Raw genomic sequence first — 17,865 nt, 5'->3', positions numbered from 1 at the left:
GAAAAATATAGAAATCTGGACAGAACTAACTTTAACAGATAACACCACATATGTTTTGGCCTAAGTACACACTGCGGATGCTAGAACATCAGTCAGTCAAATAAAAATGGAATTTTATCTGCCTTGACATAAATGCACCTTTGGTCCCCATCATTAACTAAATAGTAAACAGGTACATAATGCAGGTTATTAAAATGTTTAAAACTGATGAAACAGAATATTATAATGTACTGTAAGCATAATGTGTTCTGTATCACATATATAGCCGTGGGTATACCCTGCCTTGTGTTTACAACATTGTGCTCCTGTGCAGGTATCCTGCTTACATGGCTGCTAACCATGTAGATTCCAGGCTGTCAGCATGGTCATTATGCATATAAGGCCCAAATTCAGAAGACTTATTGAATTACTAAAACCAGTAACTGTGTAGGGATGTTCACTTTGTGTAGGGATCTACAAGGTGTTTATGTTTCCAGTTGATGTCAACAGTGAATGAGGTGTGTGTCAGCTTTCATTTTTTTTTTTGTTAATATCTTTGCGCATTGGTACACATAACACACCAATGGGAAACAGAGCAATAAAAGGCTTGTTATGTAACTATTCCTGTGACAGCAGCTGTATGTGTAGGGCTACATTGTTGATGGTCCTGGGTTCGAGTATAGTATTTGCAATCTTATCTTCACATTTAATGTTTCACATTTTTGCAATATCAGGAAAGCTGAGATTAAAATTACACATTTTTATTCTTACCTTGGGCCGGATTCACAAATGCTTGCACAGAGTCTAAAAGTAGAGTAAGACTCCATGCAGCCAACATGTCTGCCGAGCGATCCAGGAACAGCCTGCAGGGGCGTGCAAAAGAGCTCCTAAAACGACTCTTGCACGGACTGTGTAAGTATATGCAAGTTACCACATTTGCTGCCAAAAGGTATGCAAATGAGGTAAATTTGCGATCCAGGAAACACTAATCTGTCCGAGCAAGAGTAGTGTTATTTGCAGAAATGTACTCGGTTGGCAACTGAGTACCGCTCTGCAAATAGCAAAACGGAGCCATGACAGCTCCAAATAAAGGATGCATCCAGTTGAGGAAGCATGCCGATGGCAAAATATATAGCCATTGGCATTTTTATGTGTTGCAAAATTAAAAAAAATATTTTTTTCCCTCGATCTCCGATGTTTAAGCATAGCACAGCACTGCGCAAATGTGCGGCACACTAAAAAAATCAGAAAATCAAGAATTTAAAAGCCACAAATATGATTTAATTCAAAATATTCATCTGCCATGCAAGTGAATGGCAGGTTGAAAACATGGCTACTGAGTAGTGGTTGCTAAGGGGGGAAGCTCAGTCTGAGAGATGTAACCAAGCATTAGTAGGCAATCCTATGCAAATGAGGATACGGATAGTGAATCCCAATATTTCCTGCTATGTGAACCATGTCCCTAGAGTGTAAGAGAATGATAAGGGGAGTAACAGAGTAGAAGATGTGTGACATCATGAGGGGGTATGTATCAAACAGACTGTAAGCTTATTGGAGCAGAGTGGCACGTGTTTGCTGTGAGTTACTCAGGACTAAGAGAGGTGTGTCTACAGTTGTCTAAACTGAAACCCAGAAACTGAAGGTATACGCTGTGGCTATCACTAAAGTTTCTTGCAAAGCTGCTTACAGTGTGTACATGCTTGTGCGCACCTGTAAACCCATCTAAGCCTGTGTGCGTGTGTGTGCACCCGTGTAAGCCTGTATAAGGCTGTCTAAGCCTGTATACACAAATGTGCACCCGCCTAAGCCTGAGTAGGCTTGTGTAATCCTGTGTTCTTGCGTGTGCACCCATCTAAGCCTGTGTAAGCTTGTGTGTGCGCATGGGTGCGTGTTTGCGCTTGTTTGAGTGGCGCTGCCCCCTGTGGAAACAGAAAGGGATAAGGAAGGAAAAGAACTAGTAGGAAGTTAACCATAGAGAACAAGCAGAGCTGCCAGGTGAAATCAATCAGAATCAGACATTTCCACAGCCAGTGCACTAGCCCAGCCCAGCACTTAAAACTCGGCAAACAACATTCCCCCATGTTTTTCTCAAAAATACTGCAACACTGCAGTATACAAAAAGAAGTGAAAACTTTAAAAGCTTAACTGAGACTAAATAATGTTAGGGGCTGCCACTGCTATTATAAGGCAACATGTGCAATATGCTGAGGGTGGTGCCATTGCAAATGCTGCTGAGCAACCCACAGTGAGGAGATGGAGAAGAGTGTACAGACCCAGGGTAACCTACCAGGGGCTACATGAGCTGCAGATAGTGGAGCACTATAGAGTGGACAGAGACCTCATGCAGCAGATTGTCGAGCTCTGCAGGCCACGCCTCATACACAGAACCAACAGAGGGGAACCCATCCCAGTGGAAACCAAGGTATGAGTTGGCCTAAGAATACTAGCAACAGGTACCTTCCAGAGACCAACTGGGGATATGATGGGGATTTCTGAATGCCATGTCAGCACATGTCGGTGATCATGTATATTTCCCTAATTCCCATGAGGCATTGGCCAGCAATATGCGTCTCTTCCAGCAAATAGCAGAATACCCTGAGGTAGTGGGTATAACTGACTGCATGCACATACACATCAAAGCACCAGCCGGTGAGCGGGGTAGGGCCTACTACAACCGCAAGGGCTTCCCCTCCATCAACTGCCAGTTCATGTGCGATGCCCAGGGCATAATAATGAATGTGTGTGCTGGCTGCCCTGGAAGCTACCACGATTCCCATATCTGGCATCTGCGCAGTTGTACCAGACATTTGCCAATGGTGACATCCCTGACGGACACCTAGTTGGGGATGCTGGATACGCACTTGAGCCGTGGCTGATGACACCCATCAGAAATGCACACACACACACGAACAAGACCTCCATAATGAGGCACACGCACAAACAAGAAACATTATTGAGCATGTGTTTGAGATACTCAAGTCACGGTTTTGGTGCCTGGACACATCTGGTGGACCCTTGCAGTACTTACCAACTACATGTACCCAAATTGTCATGGTATGTGCCATGCTACACAATATGATTCTGCGAAAACAGCTGCAGCAGGAACAGCATGGGGCAGGGCCAAACAGCCCCCCACCATTGCCAAGGCCTGCACAGGCACAGCGTGACTCGGAGGAGGAACAACATGAGCCTGCCCCAGTAGGCAGAAGGAGGCGTGCCCAGTATGCCTTGGCATTGGCAAAGAGGAAATGCATAGCACACGCACTGACTCAGTAGGAACCCTGGAAATGACACCTTTCTCTGACTCACACATACAATAAAAGGGGATGCCTAACTTGATACTACCTGTTGTGAAACATGTATAGGGAGTGTACTATGTGCATCCGACATAGGCAGCCCTGCAGCACCACCTGAGGCATGATTGCTCCTGTTGTAAGCAATATAAAGCAGTGCTAAGCACATTTTAGCACTATTTAGCATATTGAAGCACAGTTTACCACTATTTAGCATATGTAAGTACAATTGGGTGGAGCTGCCAGTACCATGTCAATGCCAATGCCAAGTTGGGTAAACACGCTCACACCTGCTTTACATTCCCTTAACCTGACAGGTCTTCCCAGCAGGAAAATAAAAAGCAGTGAGAGGGCTTAAACCCAGGATAGTGTGCACAATAGTCACAGTACTGAACCAGTAAGCCATGACAGCATTTAAGTGGCACAGACACAGCAGGACAGTTGTAAACTAATGCAAACACAAGCAAATGCTGTATCATGGCCTCTAAACCTCCCCCCAGGCCTATGCAGATAGATAACAGCAGCCCAGGCAGTGTGATGTGGGTTGGGTAGGCTATGAAGTCAGAAACTACTTGATGTTAAATTGGAAGCTAACATCTGTAGTACAGTAGTATGCCTCAAGCCAGCACCATAGGCAACAGTACACACTGAAATGGAGTACCTCACATAGCAGTGCAGTGTAGCAAATGTTATAAGTGCCAGGTGAACCCTTCATCCTATGTAAACCCACAGTAACAATCATGTGTGCCCCCTGGGTAGAAATGTACAAATAATAGCCCCCCTGTATGTAGAAATGTTGAGAACTCTATGCAAAGTGACTCATGGAAGCCCTGCAGGCACAGTGTGCTTCCTGTCGATGTACAACACAAAGGTGAGTCCTGAAATAAAAAACAACTTGATTTTTCACACACATTTACTATACATGTCCATACTGGGTATGCTCACACATTTAAACAAATTTAGGAAATTACAGTCAGCAACATATTGAAAGGTCATACTGAGCATGCTCACACACCAACAAAATTTGCAAGTATCAGTCAGCAACATACTGAAAGGTCATACTGGGCATGCTCACACACTTACAAAATTAAGCAAATGTCAGTCAACAACATACTGAAAGGTCATACTGGGCATGCTCACACACTTAGGCCATGTCTGAGTACAGCAGTGGGCCACACATATCTGGTAGTTGCAGTTTGTACCCCAGAAACATGTCACTATTCACCAATCCAGCCTTGTGTACAGACTTATATGAAAACAGACACATATACTACATTGGACCCCTGTCATAATCCAGCTATGTACTACAAGTACTTACATTGTTCAAAGAAAGTGAACATTCAAAGAAGATCAAGAAATCTCCCTACATTGTCATCAATAAACAATGAGCACACCTAACATTATCCAATCCATGTTCTTTGAAGAAATAATGCAAAAGGCCATGGAGAACCATAAAGCTTTATTTCGCTATGTCATAAATATCAGTGTAAACTCATATATGTTCTGAGTTAGTGCAAGTTGTAAATGAATACATGGACATGACTGACATTGCCAACATCTTGTCAGACAGGTTCATACATATTTACCCCCCCTCTCACTGACAAAAGGGCCTATTATCATACCAGTCTGTTGAGACGCACCCTCTGTACAGGATATGAAACTGTTGATAGCATTACAGCAATGTTAGGCACAATCCCCAAGTGTTGGTGCACAACACACCATGGGAACTATAGTCTTGTAAGCCTATTAAGGCTGATCTGCAAGGCCATAGAGTTGGCCTAGTTCTAATACTTAGTACCCTAAGGCCCTTTCTAGTGGTGCTGCTGATGTGATGCCTGGCATGAACTGTCTGTTTCCCATCCACTCAAGGTTCCAATTGAAGAGTGTCAGTGAGGGGTTCTGTACGATGTACATTGGGACTCAGTTCCAAAGTAAGGCAAGTGTCTGTGATGGTACTTTATCCCACCAGCATGTTGTATTCATCATTCTGATGAAGTTCATATCCCTGGAATGTGTAGGGTGACTCAATGTTGTTATCTGTACATGTAGCATGTTCAACAGTTATGTGTTGGACATGGCCCTGTATGTTAGGCAGAGTGTGCCCCTGAGTAGGTGTTATGCAATGAAGAACAGATTCAGTTTTACCAGTTGTGTTGCATAACACAACTGTTTGAGGCCAGTAATCCTCTTGTGTTACCTATGTGGTCTGTAAAGCTGCTGGATATGCTAACCCCAGTACATCTGAAATGGTGCCTCGTACTCAATGATGGGTCTGATGTCGTAAGAGTAGAGTGCCAACGCTACCTCTTTGGATCCCGATGCAAACCCTTTGTTGAATAGGTGAGCCACATTGGATCCCTCAATCAGTTTGGTAACATGGTTGTCAAAGGAAAGATGACTGTGTTCTTGTGTCCCCAGATCCCTTATCACCTTGTCATTTTAAGGGGGTAACACCTATGTGGTAGTTTGTGTGAAGTTGTTTTCAACAAAGAGAATCACTATGCATTCCCCCACAGTGAGCGTGAGGCCATGATTCTGACACCACACATCTGTGTAATAGAGTCCCATCTGGAGAAAATGTCTGTCGTCTGCGGAATCTATTGTGGCAAACATTTTACAGTTCCCAGCAAATGTAGTGAACCACAACCCTCCTGTGTTACATTTGAGAAGTGTATACCAAACAGGAGGGACCCCAAGACTGAACCATGGGGGGCAGCAGTCATTACCAGTGTAGTCTGACAAGTAGCCAGCAAAACCTAATGTGTGGGATGTATCTGTGAGCCAGTTTGCAATCCATCTTGTGATGTATGGATTCATGGCCGGGATAGTGAGTTCATCTATGATTCCTGACTGGGGAATGGTGTCAAAGGCCTAAGTGAGGTATAGGTAGGCTGTGTGGAGCTCATTTCAATCATCTGTAGGCTGCCTAACTGTCAAATAAATCCTCCCAGTTCATGAGGCGTGCTCTGCATTTCATGAAGCCAAACTGTGTGTGCTCAACTGTGTGAATGTTCCCAATCTGTGTATTGTTGACTTCCATTATGATTGGCTCCATTGCCTTGCAGAACACACTCGTCAGGCTCATAGTGCATGAATGCCAAGGGGTTTTTGTGTCCCCACACCTGTGGAGTGTGAAGAACATTGCTGTGCAACATTCTATGGGTACATATCCTGTAGAGAGCATGTACACACAGGTGTAGGTCTCCTTGATGAATATGGATACACCCTCAACCTATGTGCTATGATTCATGTTCTGCTGCTGAAAGGTATGGAATGAGTAGTATCATGGTAGTGCTCATGTGCTGTCTGGAGCCATGAACTAGGTTCCTGTTACTGCACAGATATCAATATTCTCCATAATGAGAGGTGCCTCAAGTGTGTGCATCTGGAGGATGACACTCCTGGCAACGAGTAGTATATTGCTCACTTTGTGGTTATTTGTGTCGGTACCGTGTTTGGTTTGTCCGGCATGACTGGTGTTGCAAACCTGAAGCCATCGCCTCATTGTTCCCATCTGATCATAAACTAATTACCCTACATATCGACATCCAGGACCCACACCCCCATTAAGGAAAGCATGTCAATAAATGTCTCCAAAGCCAAATTCATGCTTCTTAAAACAGAAGATCTGAACTGAAGGACACCCATGCAGATGGGCAATACAGTTACGACTACTGAATCCTTCACAATTGGACTTTGTAAGCACTTACACGACTGCATGCATTGTGCTATCTCAAACAGAAGCAAGATGCTATCCTCCAAGAAAAGGAAGCCAATCTGGTGTTCCCCTACCATAAAACAACTGCACAACAGAAGGAAGAATCCCCCGGATTCATGAAGCTTGTGCCAGGTGCAGGCATAGCGTATGCGGGATAATGCCAAATATGTCCGCCGAGCACTTCAGGTATGAACCAATTCTACGTGCACTACCGGCATACGCCAGATCTGCGCAGCCCTCAGTATAGGTATGCTAATCACCCCAAGCACAGTGTCGCACCATGCAAATGAAGGCATACAGTGATTCACGAAGTGGTGCAGGCATAGCGTAAGCCCATGGAAATGTAAACCAAAACACACAGTTTACATTTTCCCAAACAGAACATCGAAGCTATGGAAGGAGACCAGATTCATGTATTACAAAGTTAACATATGCCAATGGCTAAATACACAGCCAATGGCACAAGAAAAGATGCACACCTAAAAAATATAATTTAATGTCATGTCCACAGTAACACACAGTACAACTGCAGGGCATGTGTGCGCAAACAGGAATACAAAGAAAATATATACAAATGTCATAAAATCGCAATGTAAGACAAATCAGGATTTCACCATAATACGCAATGGTAGGCATGGTATACCACAAGCAAGGTGCAAGTGCTGCCAAGGGCCCGCGACAGTGTTCGGAGTGGTAACTATGAATTAGTAGTCAATGCCATGCAAATGAGGCAGGTAATACTGAATCCCAAATGTCCCGCCGGATGAAGGATGTACCAGACGGCACAGCGCTATAACACCGAGGAGTGTCTCAGAGGTGATACATGACATCAGCAGAGGGGTGTATCACTGTAGCTGTAAGCACATTGGAGCAGTGCAAATCTGGCCTGGCCATTGCTAAGCAAAGCTGCAGGACAGGGGTGGGGAGGAGGGTCTAGGATCGTTCAGCTGAGAGCACAAATGGTGCCCGAAAGCGCATGTGCATGGGGATGAAAATGTGCCCAAAATCCGGTATGCATATGCACGCGCCGCGAACAATAGCACAAACAGGAAGGTCAGGTGAAGAAAAGAAGGAAATGCAGAAGTAGGGTAATTGGTGTACTGCTGAGCAATTAGCACCAATCAACTCACGGCGACCAATCGACGGCAGTAGACAAGCCTGCATGCAGAAACCTGCAAAACAGGATAGGGGAGGCATAGGATTGGAAAGAAAGGAGGGGAGGAATTGGAATGCAAAGATAGGAGAACTGTCATAGCAGAGCAAAGCAAACCCCAGTAGACTGGCAATAGAACACATTATGCAAGATAAGCCAGGTCTAGGAAAGTACAAATGAAAGCAGGCTGCATGATGCATGCCAGCAAATGGTAGGTGTAACGTGCACAAATGTAAAGGGAAGGGCAGGAGGTAATTTACAGCAGCCAAATGTAATGCAACACCAAAGGCAGCACAATAGTGGTTCTGGTAATAAAACACAGAAGATACCCTGTAGCCACGATCGTACATACACACCCTATGACATCATCAGTGTTCACAGCAAAATAGTATAAAGTGTGAAAGCACCCAACACACACCTGTGTATTCCCAAACACTGCACCATAGGTGTAAACAGATGGGGAACTTTTAAAATGTACATGTTGGGAGCTGCCATAGCTGTGATTCATCAGCATGTGTTACAGACCGACGGTGTTGTGGAGGATGATGCCAACAACCACCGTAGGCCTCGGAGGAGGAGAAGAGTGTTCAGACCAAGGGTAACCTACCAGGGGCTACATGATCTGGAGATAGTAGAGCGTTACAGGGTGGACAGGGACATCTTACAGCAAATAGTAGAGCTGTGCCGGCCACACCTGAGATCCAGAAACAACAGAGGGGAAACCATCCCAGTGGACACGAAGGTATGTGTAAGCTTGCGAATACTAGCCACAGGTACCTTTCAAAGGCCAACTGGAGATATAATGGGGATCTCACAGGCATCAGCATCCAGGGTACTACACCGGTTCCTGGATGCCATGTTCCATGCCGATGAGCATATATACTTCCCCCGAACTTAGGAGGAGTTGGCCAGCAATATGCATCACTTCCACCACGTGGCAAACTACCTGGAGGTACTGGGTGCGATAGACTGCATGCACATACATATCAAGTCACCACCCGGTGAGCATGGTAGGTGCTACATAAACTGTAAGGGATTCCACTTCATCAACTGCCAGGTCATGTGCAATGCCCAGGGCATTATCATGGATGTGTGTGCTGGCAGCCCTGGAAACTCCCATATCTGTCATGCCTCACAGCTGTATCATGTATTTGTCAGGGGGGACATCCCACATGGCCACCTTGTGGGGGATGCTGGCTATGCACTGGAGCCGTGGATGATGACCCCCATCAGAAATGCACACACACCAATGCAAGAACGCCATAATGAGGCACACGCACAAACCAGAATCATCATAGAGCGTGTGTTCGGAATGCTGAAATCATGATTCCAGTGCTTGGACACATCTGGTGGAGCCTTGCAGTACTCTTCAGGCATGTGTGCCCACATCTTCATAGTATGTGCCATGCTACATAATATGATCCTGCGGAAACAGCTGCAGCAGGGTCAAAATGGGGGAGGGCCTCACAGCCCACCGCAATTGCTGAGGCCAACACAGGCACAGAGGGATCCAGACTATGGACACACTGTGCCAGCCCCAGTAGGCAGATGGAGGCATGCTCAATATGCCTCACTTTGGCAAAGAGGGAATGTATAGCACATACTCTGACAGTGTAGGCCCCATGGACTGACACCTCTCCACCTGCACACACAGTAAAATGGATGGCACACAACACGACCACCTATAAATTGTGATGTATAGGTGGCCCACTGTAATCCTACATAGGCAGCCCTCAAACATTGTACATGCAACAGCCATTGGAACACGGAATGTCAACACCTGAACAGTAGTATATTGCTCACTTTGTGGTTATTTGTGTCGGTACCGTGTTTGGTTTGTCGGCATGACTGGTGTTGCAAACCTGAAGCCATCGCCTCATTGTTCCCATCTGATCATAAACTAATTACCCTACATATCGACATCCAGGACCCACACCCCATTAAGGAAAGCATGTCAATAAATGTCTCCAAAGCCAAATTCATGCTTCTTAAAACAGAAGATCTGAACTGAAGGACACCCATGCAGATGGGCAATACAGTTACGACTACTGAATCCTTCACAATTGGACTTTGTAAGCACTTACGACTGCATGCATTGTGCTATCTCAAACAGAAGCAAGATGCTATCCTCCAAGAAAAGGAAGCCAATCTGGTGTTCCCCTACCATAAAAACAACTGCACAACAGAAGGAAGAATCCCAGTTCATGAAGCTTGTGCCAGGTGCAGGCATAAGCGTATCGCGGGATAATGCCAAATATGTCCGCCGAGCACTTCAGGTATGAACCAATTCTACGTGCACTACCGGCATACGCCAGATCTGCGCAGCCCTCAGTATAGGTATGCTAATCACCCCAAGCACAGTGTCGCACCATGCAAATGAAGGCATACAGTGATTCACGAAGTGGTGCAGGCATAGCGTAAGCCCATGGAAATGTAAACCAAAACACACAGTTTACATTTTCCCAAACAGAACATCGAAGCTATGGAAGGAGACCAGATTCATGTATTACAAAGTTAACATATGCCAATGGCTAAATACACAGCCAATGGCACAAGAAAAGATGCACACCTAAAAATATAATTTAATGTCATGTCCACAGTAACACACAGTACAACTGCAGGGCATGTGTGTAAACAGGAATACAAAAGAAATATATACAAATGTCATAAAATCGCAATGTAAGACAAATCAGGATTTCACCATAATACGCAATGGTAGGCATGGTATACCACAAGCAAGGTGCAAGTGCTGCCAAGGGCCCGACAGTGTTCGGAGTGGTAACTATGAATTAGTAGTCAATGCCATGCAAATGAGGCAGGTAATACTGAATCTCAAATGTCCCGCGGATGAAGGATGTACCAGACGGCACAGCGCTATAACACCGAGGAGTGTCTCAGAGGTGATACATGACATCAGCAGAGGGTGTATCACTGTAGCTGTAAGCACATTGGAGCAGTGCAAATCTGGCCTGGCCATTGCTAAGCAAAGCTGCAGGACAGGGGTGGGAGGAGGGTCTAGGATCGTTCAGCTGAGAGCACAAATGGTGCCCAGCGCATGTGCATGGGGATGAAAATGTGCCCAAAATCCGGTATGCATATGCAGCGCCGCAACAATAGCACAAACAGGAAGGTCAGGTGAAGAAAAGAAGGAAATGCAGAAGTAGGGTAATTGGTGTACTGCTGAGCAATTAGCACCAATCAACTCACGGCGACCAATCGACGGCAGTAGACAAGCCTGCATGCAGAAACCTGCAAAACAGGATAGGGGAGGCATAGGATTGGAAAGAAAGGAGGGGAGGAATTGGAATGCAAAGATAGGAGAACTGTCATAGCAGAGCAAAGCAAACCCCAGTAGACTGGCAATAGAACACATTATGCAAGATAAGCCAGGTCTAGGAAAGTACAAATGAAAGCAGGCTGCATGATGCATGCCAGCAAATGGTAGGTGTAACGTGCACAAATGTAAAGGGAAGGGCAGGAGGTAATTTACAGCAGCCAAATGTAATGCAACACCAAAGGCAGCACAATAGTGGTTCTGGTAATAAAACACAGAAGATACCCTGTAGCCACGATCGTACATACACACCCTATGACATCATCAGTGTTCACAGCAAAATAGTATAAAGTGTGAAAGCACCCAACACACACCTGTGTATTCCCAAACACTGCACCATAGGTGTAAACAGATGGGGAACTTTTAAAATGTACATGTTGGGAGCTGCCATAGCTGTGATTCATCAGCATGTGTTACAGACCGACTGTGTTGTGGAGGATGATGCCGACAACCACCGTAGGCCTTGGAGGAGGAGAAAAATGTTCAGACCAAGGGTAACCTACCAGGGAATACATGATCTGAAGATAGTAGAGCGTTACAGGGTGGACAGGGACATCTTACAGCAAATAGTAGAGCTGTGCCGGCCACACCTGAGATCCAGAAACAACAGAGGGGAAACCATCCCAGTGGACACGAAGGTATGTGTAAGCTTGCGAATACTAGCCACAGGTACCTTTCAAAGGCCAACTGGAGATATAATGGGGATCTCACAGGCATCAGCATCCAGGGTACTACACCAGTTCCTGGATGCCATGTTACCACATGCCGATGAGCATATATACTTCCCCCGAACTTAGGAGGAGTTGGCCAGCAATATGCATCACTTCCACCACGTGGCAAACTACCTGGAGGTACTGGGTGCGATAGACTGCATGCACATACATATCAAGTCACCACCCGGTGAGCATGGTAGGTGCTACATAAACTGTAAGGGATTCCACTTCATCAACTGCCAGGTCATGTGCAATGCCCAGGGCATTATCATGGATGTGTGTGCTGGCAGCCCTGGAAACTCCCATATCTGTCATGCCTCACAGCTGTATCATGTATTTGTCAGGGGGGACATCCCACATGGCCACCTTGTGGGGATGCTGGCTATGCACTGGAGCCGTGGATGATGACCCCCATCAGAAATGCACACACACCAATGCAGGAAGCCATAATGAGGCACACGCACAAACCAGAATCATCATAGAGCGTGTGTTCGGAATGCTGAAATCATGATTCCAGTGCTTGGACACATCTGGTGGAGCCTTGCAGTACTCTTCAGGCATGTGTGCCCACATCTTCATAGTATGTGCCATGCTACATAATATGATCCTGCGGAAACAGCTGCAGCAGGGTCAAAATGGGGGAGGGCCTCACAGCCCACCGCAATTGCTGAGGCCAACACAGGCACAGAGAGATCCAGACCATGGACACACTGTGCCAGCCCCAGTAGGCAGATGGAGGCGTGCCCAATATGCCTACGCCTTGGCAAAGAGGGAATGTATAGCACATACTCTGACAGTGTAGGCCCCCATGGACTGACACCCCTCTCCACCTGCACACACAGTAAAATGGATGGCACACAAACACGACCACCTATAAATTGTGATGTATAGGTGGCCCACTGTGGAATCCTACATAGGCAGCCCTCAAACATTGTACATGCAACAGCCATTGGAACACGGAATGTCAACACCTGAACAGTACATGCGCCTATCAGCATCTGCCGGTGCTGTGTGTATAGGTTCTCAGGTACATCGGTAGGTACAAGCTCTATTGTCAGAGGCAAAACACCAAATGGGGCAAACAGTGTCTCCCATCACCACAACATCGAGTAAGCAACTGTCGCTTACTGGAGCAGAGGCAATCGCGGGAGCACATATGTGTAAGCACTGTCCTGCACACACTCAGCACGGATTCCCCGCTGCGTTAATGATGGGCTCCACATAATGTAATCATGGATGTTGTGTCAAGGCAGGGGATGTACCCATGACAGGTATTCATCACCCCAGCATGCTGCACCCACAGTCGTATGAAGGTGTAGCACATTATCAGGTGTAGCTCATTGTGACATACATACCCAATGCTGGAGTATATCCAGTAAACATCACATGGACATACCATTAACTGGACTCATAAATATGTAAACTAACTGAGTTATCCATGTGAGTGCAGTCTGGAGTAATTGCTGTAGTCTACTCCACATACAAAATGACATAATGCGTGTACAACTCCCAGATGTCCAAGTGGTATATGCAGTGACCGTCATGCATGTTCCCGGTGCCATGTCCTGCAAGGGATGTAACGTAATCCTGACGGCATGGATAATGCATTCCGGATGCAGGTCATCAGAATATGTGTAGCACATGTTAGCGGGAATATGCGTTGCCCACTGCTGGTAAGCGATGTTTAAATATGACTATACAGATATGCGTGAAACAGGGCTAAGCTTCACCGACCACTGCGCAGATCACGGTCAATGATGTACAGAACAGGTGAAACCAGCATTAGTCACCCCTGAGCAAATAGCACCTGCTCTGAAGGGTAAAACGACCACTGGCAGGAGTTGAACAGGCAGTCATGTATACAATCACCCAACACTACTGTTAGCCAAGATGTACCTACGGTAGGGTTGCCACATTTCAAATGACCAATGTGGGACATATGCCAGATGTCTGCAGGCCGACACATACACCCGTCCAGTACGAAACCCAGAACATCAGTGTTTTGCCTAGCTAAAATCTTATTCTATTAATGGTCGTAGTTATGTGTTCCCTGTCCTGTAACATGTAGGTGGTTCAGATACAGAATAAGTGTTGTATGCAACTATTACATAAACTATAGGGAATATGTTTGTCCCAAAGTCGCAGGACATTTGCCATGTTCACAAATATTTTGCAGGACACAACTGCACAAAGAGGGACTGTCCCTCGCAAAGTGGGACGGGTGGTAATCCTAACCTATGGCAGGTGTGTAATGTGACAGGTACAGACACAAATGTGCAGAGTCCAGGAAACACAGTATACACCGACAAACACACAATGAAAGGTGTAGCGTGCCTGCCACCACCCCTGTCAGATATATATATATATATATATATATATATATATATATATATCTACACATATATAATACAGATAGAAAGGGCGATAGTGTGATATATGTCGATCTATAAGGAGTCACTGACATCTGCAAATATATAGATAGGTCAACGACATTCAAAACACCTTGGCGGTACAAATAAATAGGATAATGCCAACTATGGAACGTGTCACACACCAACACGCATAACCACGAGGCTGAAAGACGGAAAGAACACAGTACTGGAACAGTAGAACCACGAGCAATATTATAACGATAGGAAGGGACATGTAGTCACCGCTGCCAGTGGTGCAGTCCACGTAGGTACCATGTACAACTGTGTTTGTGAGTGATGTAGCCTGTGTTTGTGTGTGTTGGGGGTGCCATGTGCATTTCTGTGTGACTGTAATGTGTGTGTCCGCATTGTGTGTCTGTAGGTGCCAACTCGGAGGTAGATCATTACGGTAGGTGCGGGTATAGCTAGCCGTAGGCATGCGGTAAACACATTCCTCACATTGGGAGGGACAGCCCCTCCCTGCAGGTGTGTCCTGACATGAAACATTACAAAGGGCAACTGTCCGAGAGTTTAGGACATTAGTATGTCCCAAATATTATGCAATAGTTGCAGGAAAAAGTCATGCCTGTATGTAAGAAACAGAAATGTTACATGCAATATGATAAGTAGGCAAAGTCCAAGAACAATAGGTATGTAATGAGGATAAAAGTATGTGCTATCCTGTGCACTGACCATGGCTAAATGTCAGCCTGTAAACACCATTGTGTGACCCACAAGTGTCCAACTATGGCCATTTGAAAAGGTGGCAACTCATGCCACAGAGGGTGTGTCACCAAGACCACTGCAATGACTGCAAATATCTGGGACAGACATACACGGGATAGCTGTCATTTAGAAATAGCCCTGCACATATCATTGTACATCTGGAGGTATGGAAGTATCAACCTCACCTGCATACCATATAGAAACCAATTAACAACGGAACAATGTAAAATCCCATAACAGAAGTCTACTAAGTGATAGCTCTTTAATTAGGGAAGGAGCCCACAAAAATATATATGGACTATGTAGAAATGCAAGCCCCACAAAACTGTATATGCTAAGTACACCCGCCTACATCCCCCACACTGGAAACAATAGCAATATAGACCGTAATCACAGCACAAACATCCAGTTAGTCAATTACATCTGCTGAACCATTAACATACCTTGTGAGAGACACATTTAAAGGCACCATGCAAAATTGTATCTATTGTATAATGGAACAAACGGCGATGTTACAGGTGTTGTTTGCAATGGTCCGTTATCAGACAGGTGCGATGACAGGTACAGTCACATGTAGAACCACATACTCAAGCCGTCACACACAATCCACTGGGGACAAGACTCCAAACTACACTTGGCTCTACACATAGCAGTTGCAATTACACACAACAAAACACAATACAGTCCATCTCCCTGAAGGTAGGGCAAATGGCCAACGCCCAAGTGGAGAATTCAATTATACCCCACTGTTGCCGCATAATTGGTGAATGGAGTAGCTGCACAGCTTATGTGCACGTAATTAGTCACACAGGAACACCAATTGGCGGCAGTAAACCACATGTTGCAGATATCGACTTATATAAGGATGACTTGCCAGATATGCAAACTGTATGCTCATACCGTAAAACAGTTTAAAGAGTGATACAGAAGAGCGAGATAAAGACGAAATACTGGAACTATATCAAGGTATGTAGAACACTCGGTATGTAACTGTATGTATAGCATGTTCTGTATTAACTATGTCAGTGTATGTATAGCCTGGTTTGCATTAATTAAAAGTGTCTGCAATGCATAAAGTGGGAAATGGTATTTATGTAGTGATGTCTTGCTGATCATACTAACCCTTGTAAAAGTTGTGCGTCCAGCAGTGGGCCACAAGGTAAATAGCACAGACACCACAAGGGATGCAACATGAGGGCTTTAAACAGAACAATGCCATACGACCCCCCCCCCCGTCAGTGGCAGGGTATGTCCAACAAGTACGTGCCATAGCAGGGGATAGTATATTGCATGTGTATGGGCATATAACGACAATGACATGTCTAAGGTGGTCCCACTGTGCAAGTATGCTTTGCATTATGGGATACCATGTAAAATATGTGTAATGTATAGTATAGTAGATTGATATATCAGATATGCTACACAGGAGAACAGGCATATTATGCATACCAAAGGTATCGTATAGTGACGTGAGTAGCATATTTTTAATTAATTTATTTATAAACAGTTATGATGAAATAAATAATGTAATCCACTCTGTTCATTTGCAAAGGACACAAACATTTCTCCCATACTAGAATAGCAGAAAAGATGTGACAGACAAACAAGAACATGATTGGCATGTACAATAACAGGATACATATGGCCTGTAGTCACGGGATATTGTAACAGCGTGATAGCTAATCTAAATGGAAGGGCTACTCCAGTAACCATGTACAAAGGACATGTAATAGCTCCAAAGGTTCATAGTGGGGTACCATGCAGTCTGGCAAGTCTATGTGTAACAACAACTACAGTGTTCACATCAGTGGCAACTCTCTAAGGTAGTGTCCTGTGAACAGAAGAGCCATGTGTAACCTGCACCTCTGCACAGTACAGCCACTGCAGCGATCCCTGGCGTACATGTGTCCCCCATCCACCAAGTGAGGTATCACATGAACAGTGCTACTGAGTGTCCCTGTGTGATGTACATAGGAATCTTGTTCCAAAGCATGGTGAGTGTCTGGTCTGGGAATGCAACCCCCAAGCACATCCCACCCATTGTTGCGTGTGTGGACATATCCATGAGCATGATGCTCACAGTGGCTATTGTTTATGTCTTGTATGCAGAGTATATCCATTAACATAGTTGCAGACATGGGCCCTGTCTTTGCAGCAGAGGTCACCCCTGAGTATGTAGTTCCCAAATGTGTACAGACGTGGTGTTTGTACTTCAGCCACATACTTTAACTGTCGTAGCTCAATAAACGTCATGGCGTGTTAATGTTGTGTTATGTAAAGCTGTAGATGTTGTGTAAGGTACACCCTAAGTGGGGTGTTGTACCCTTGAATGTGTGTATAAGTCCGGTGTTCAGAGGTACAATGGGTGCCTATGTACCAGCCACACACCCAGTACTGACAAGTGTGGACACGTAGAAGGATATCCACGCCACAGTGGCAATGTGGTAATCACAGGAGTGTGTGCGATATACTTGTGTAGTACGAACAAGTACATAAAGACATGTATGTAGGGGACTAACACCTATGTGATAACCAGTG

Source organism: Protopterus annectens, chromosome 4.part0 (genome assembly GCF_019279795.1).
Source record: "Protopterus annectens isolate FY-2018-M chromosome 4.part0, PAN1.0, whole genome shotgun sequence".
Taxonomy (NCBI): Eukaryota; Metazoa; Chordata; order Ceratodontiformes; family Protopteridae; genus Protopterus; species Protopterus annectens.
This window is presented reverse-complemented; position numbering follows the sequence as displayed.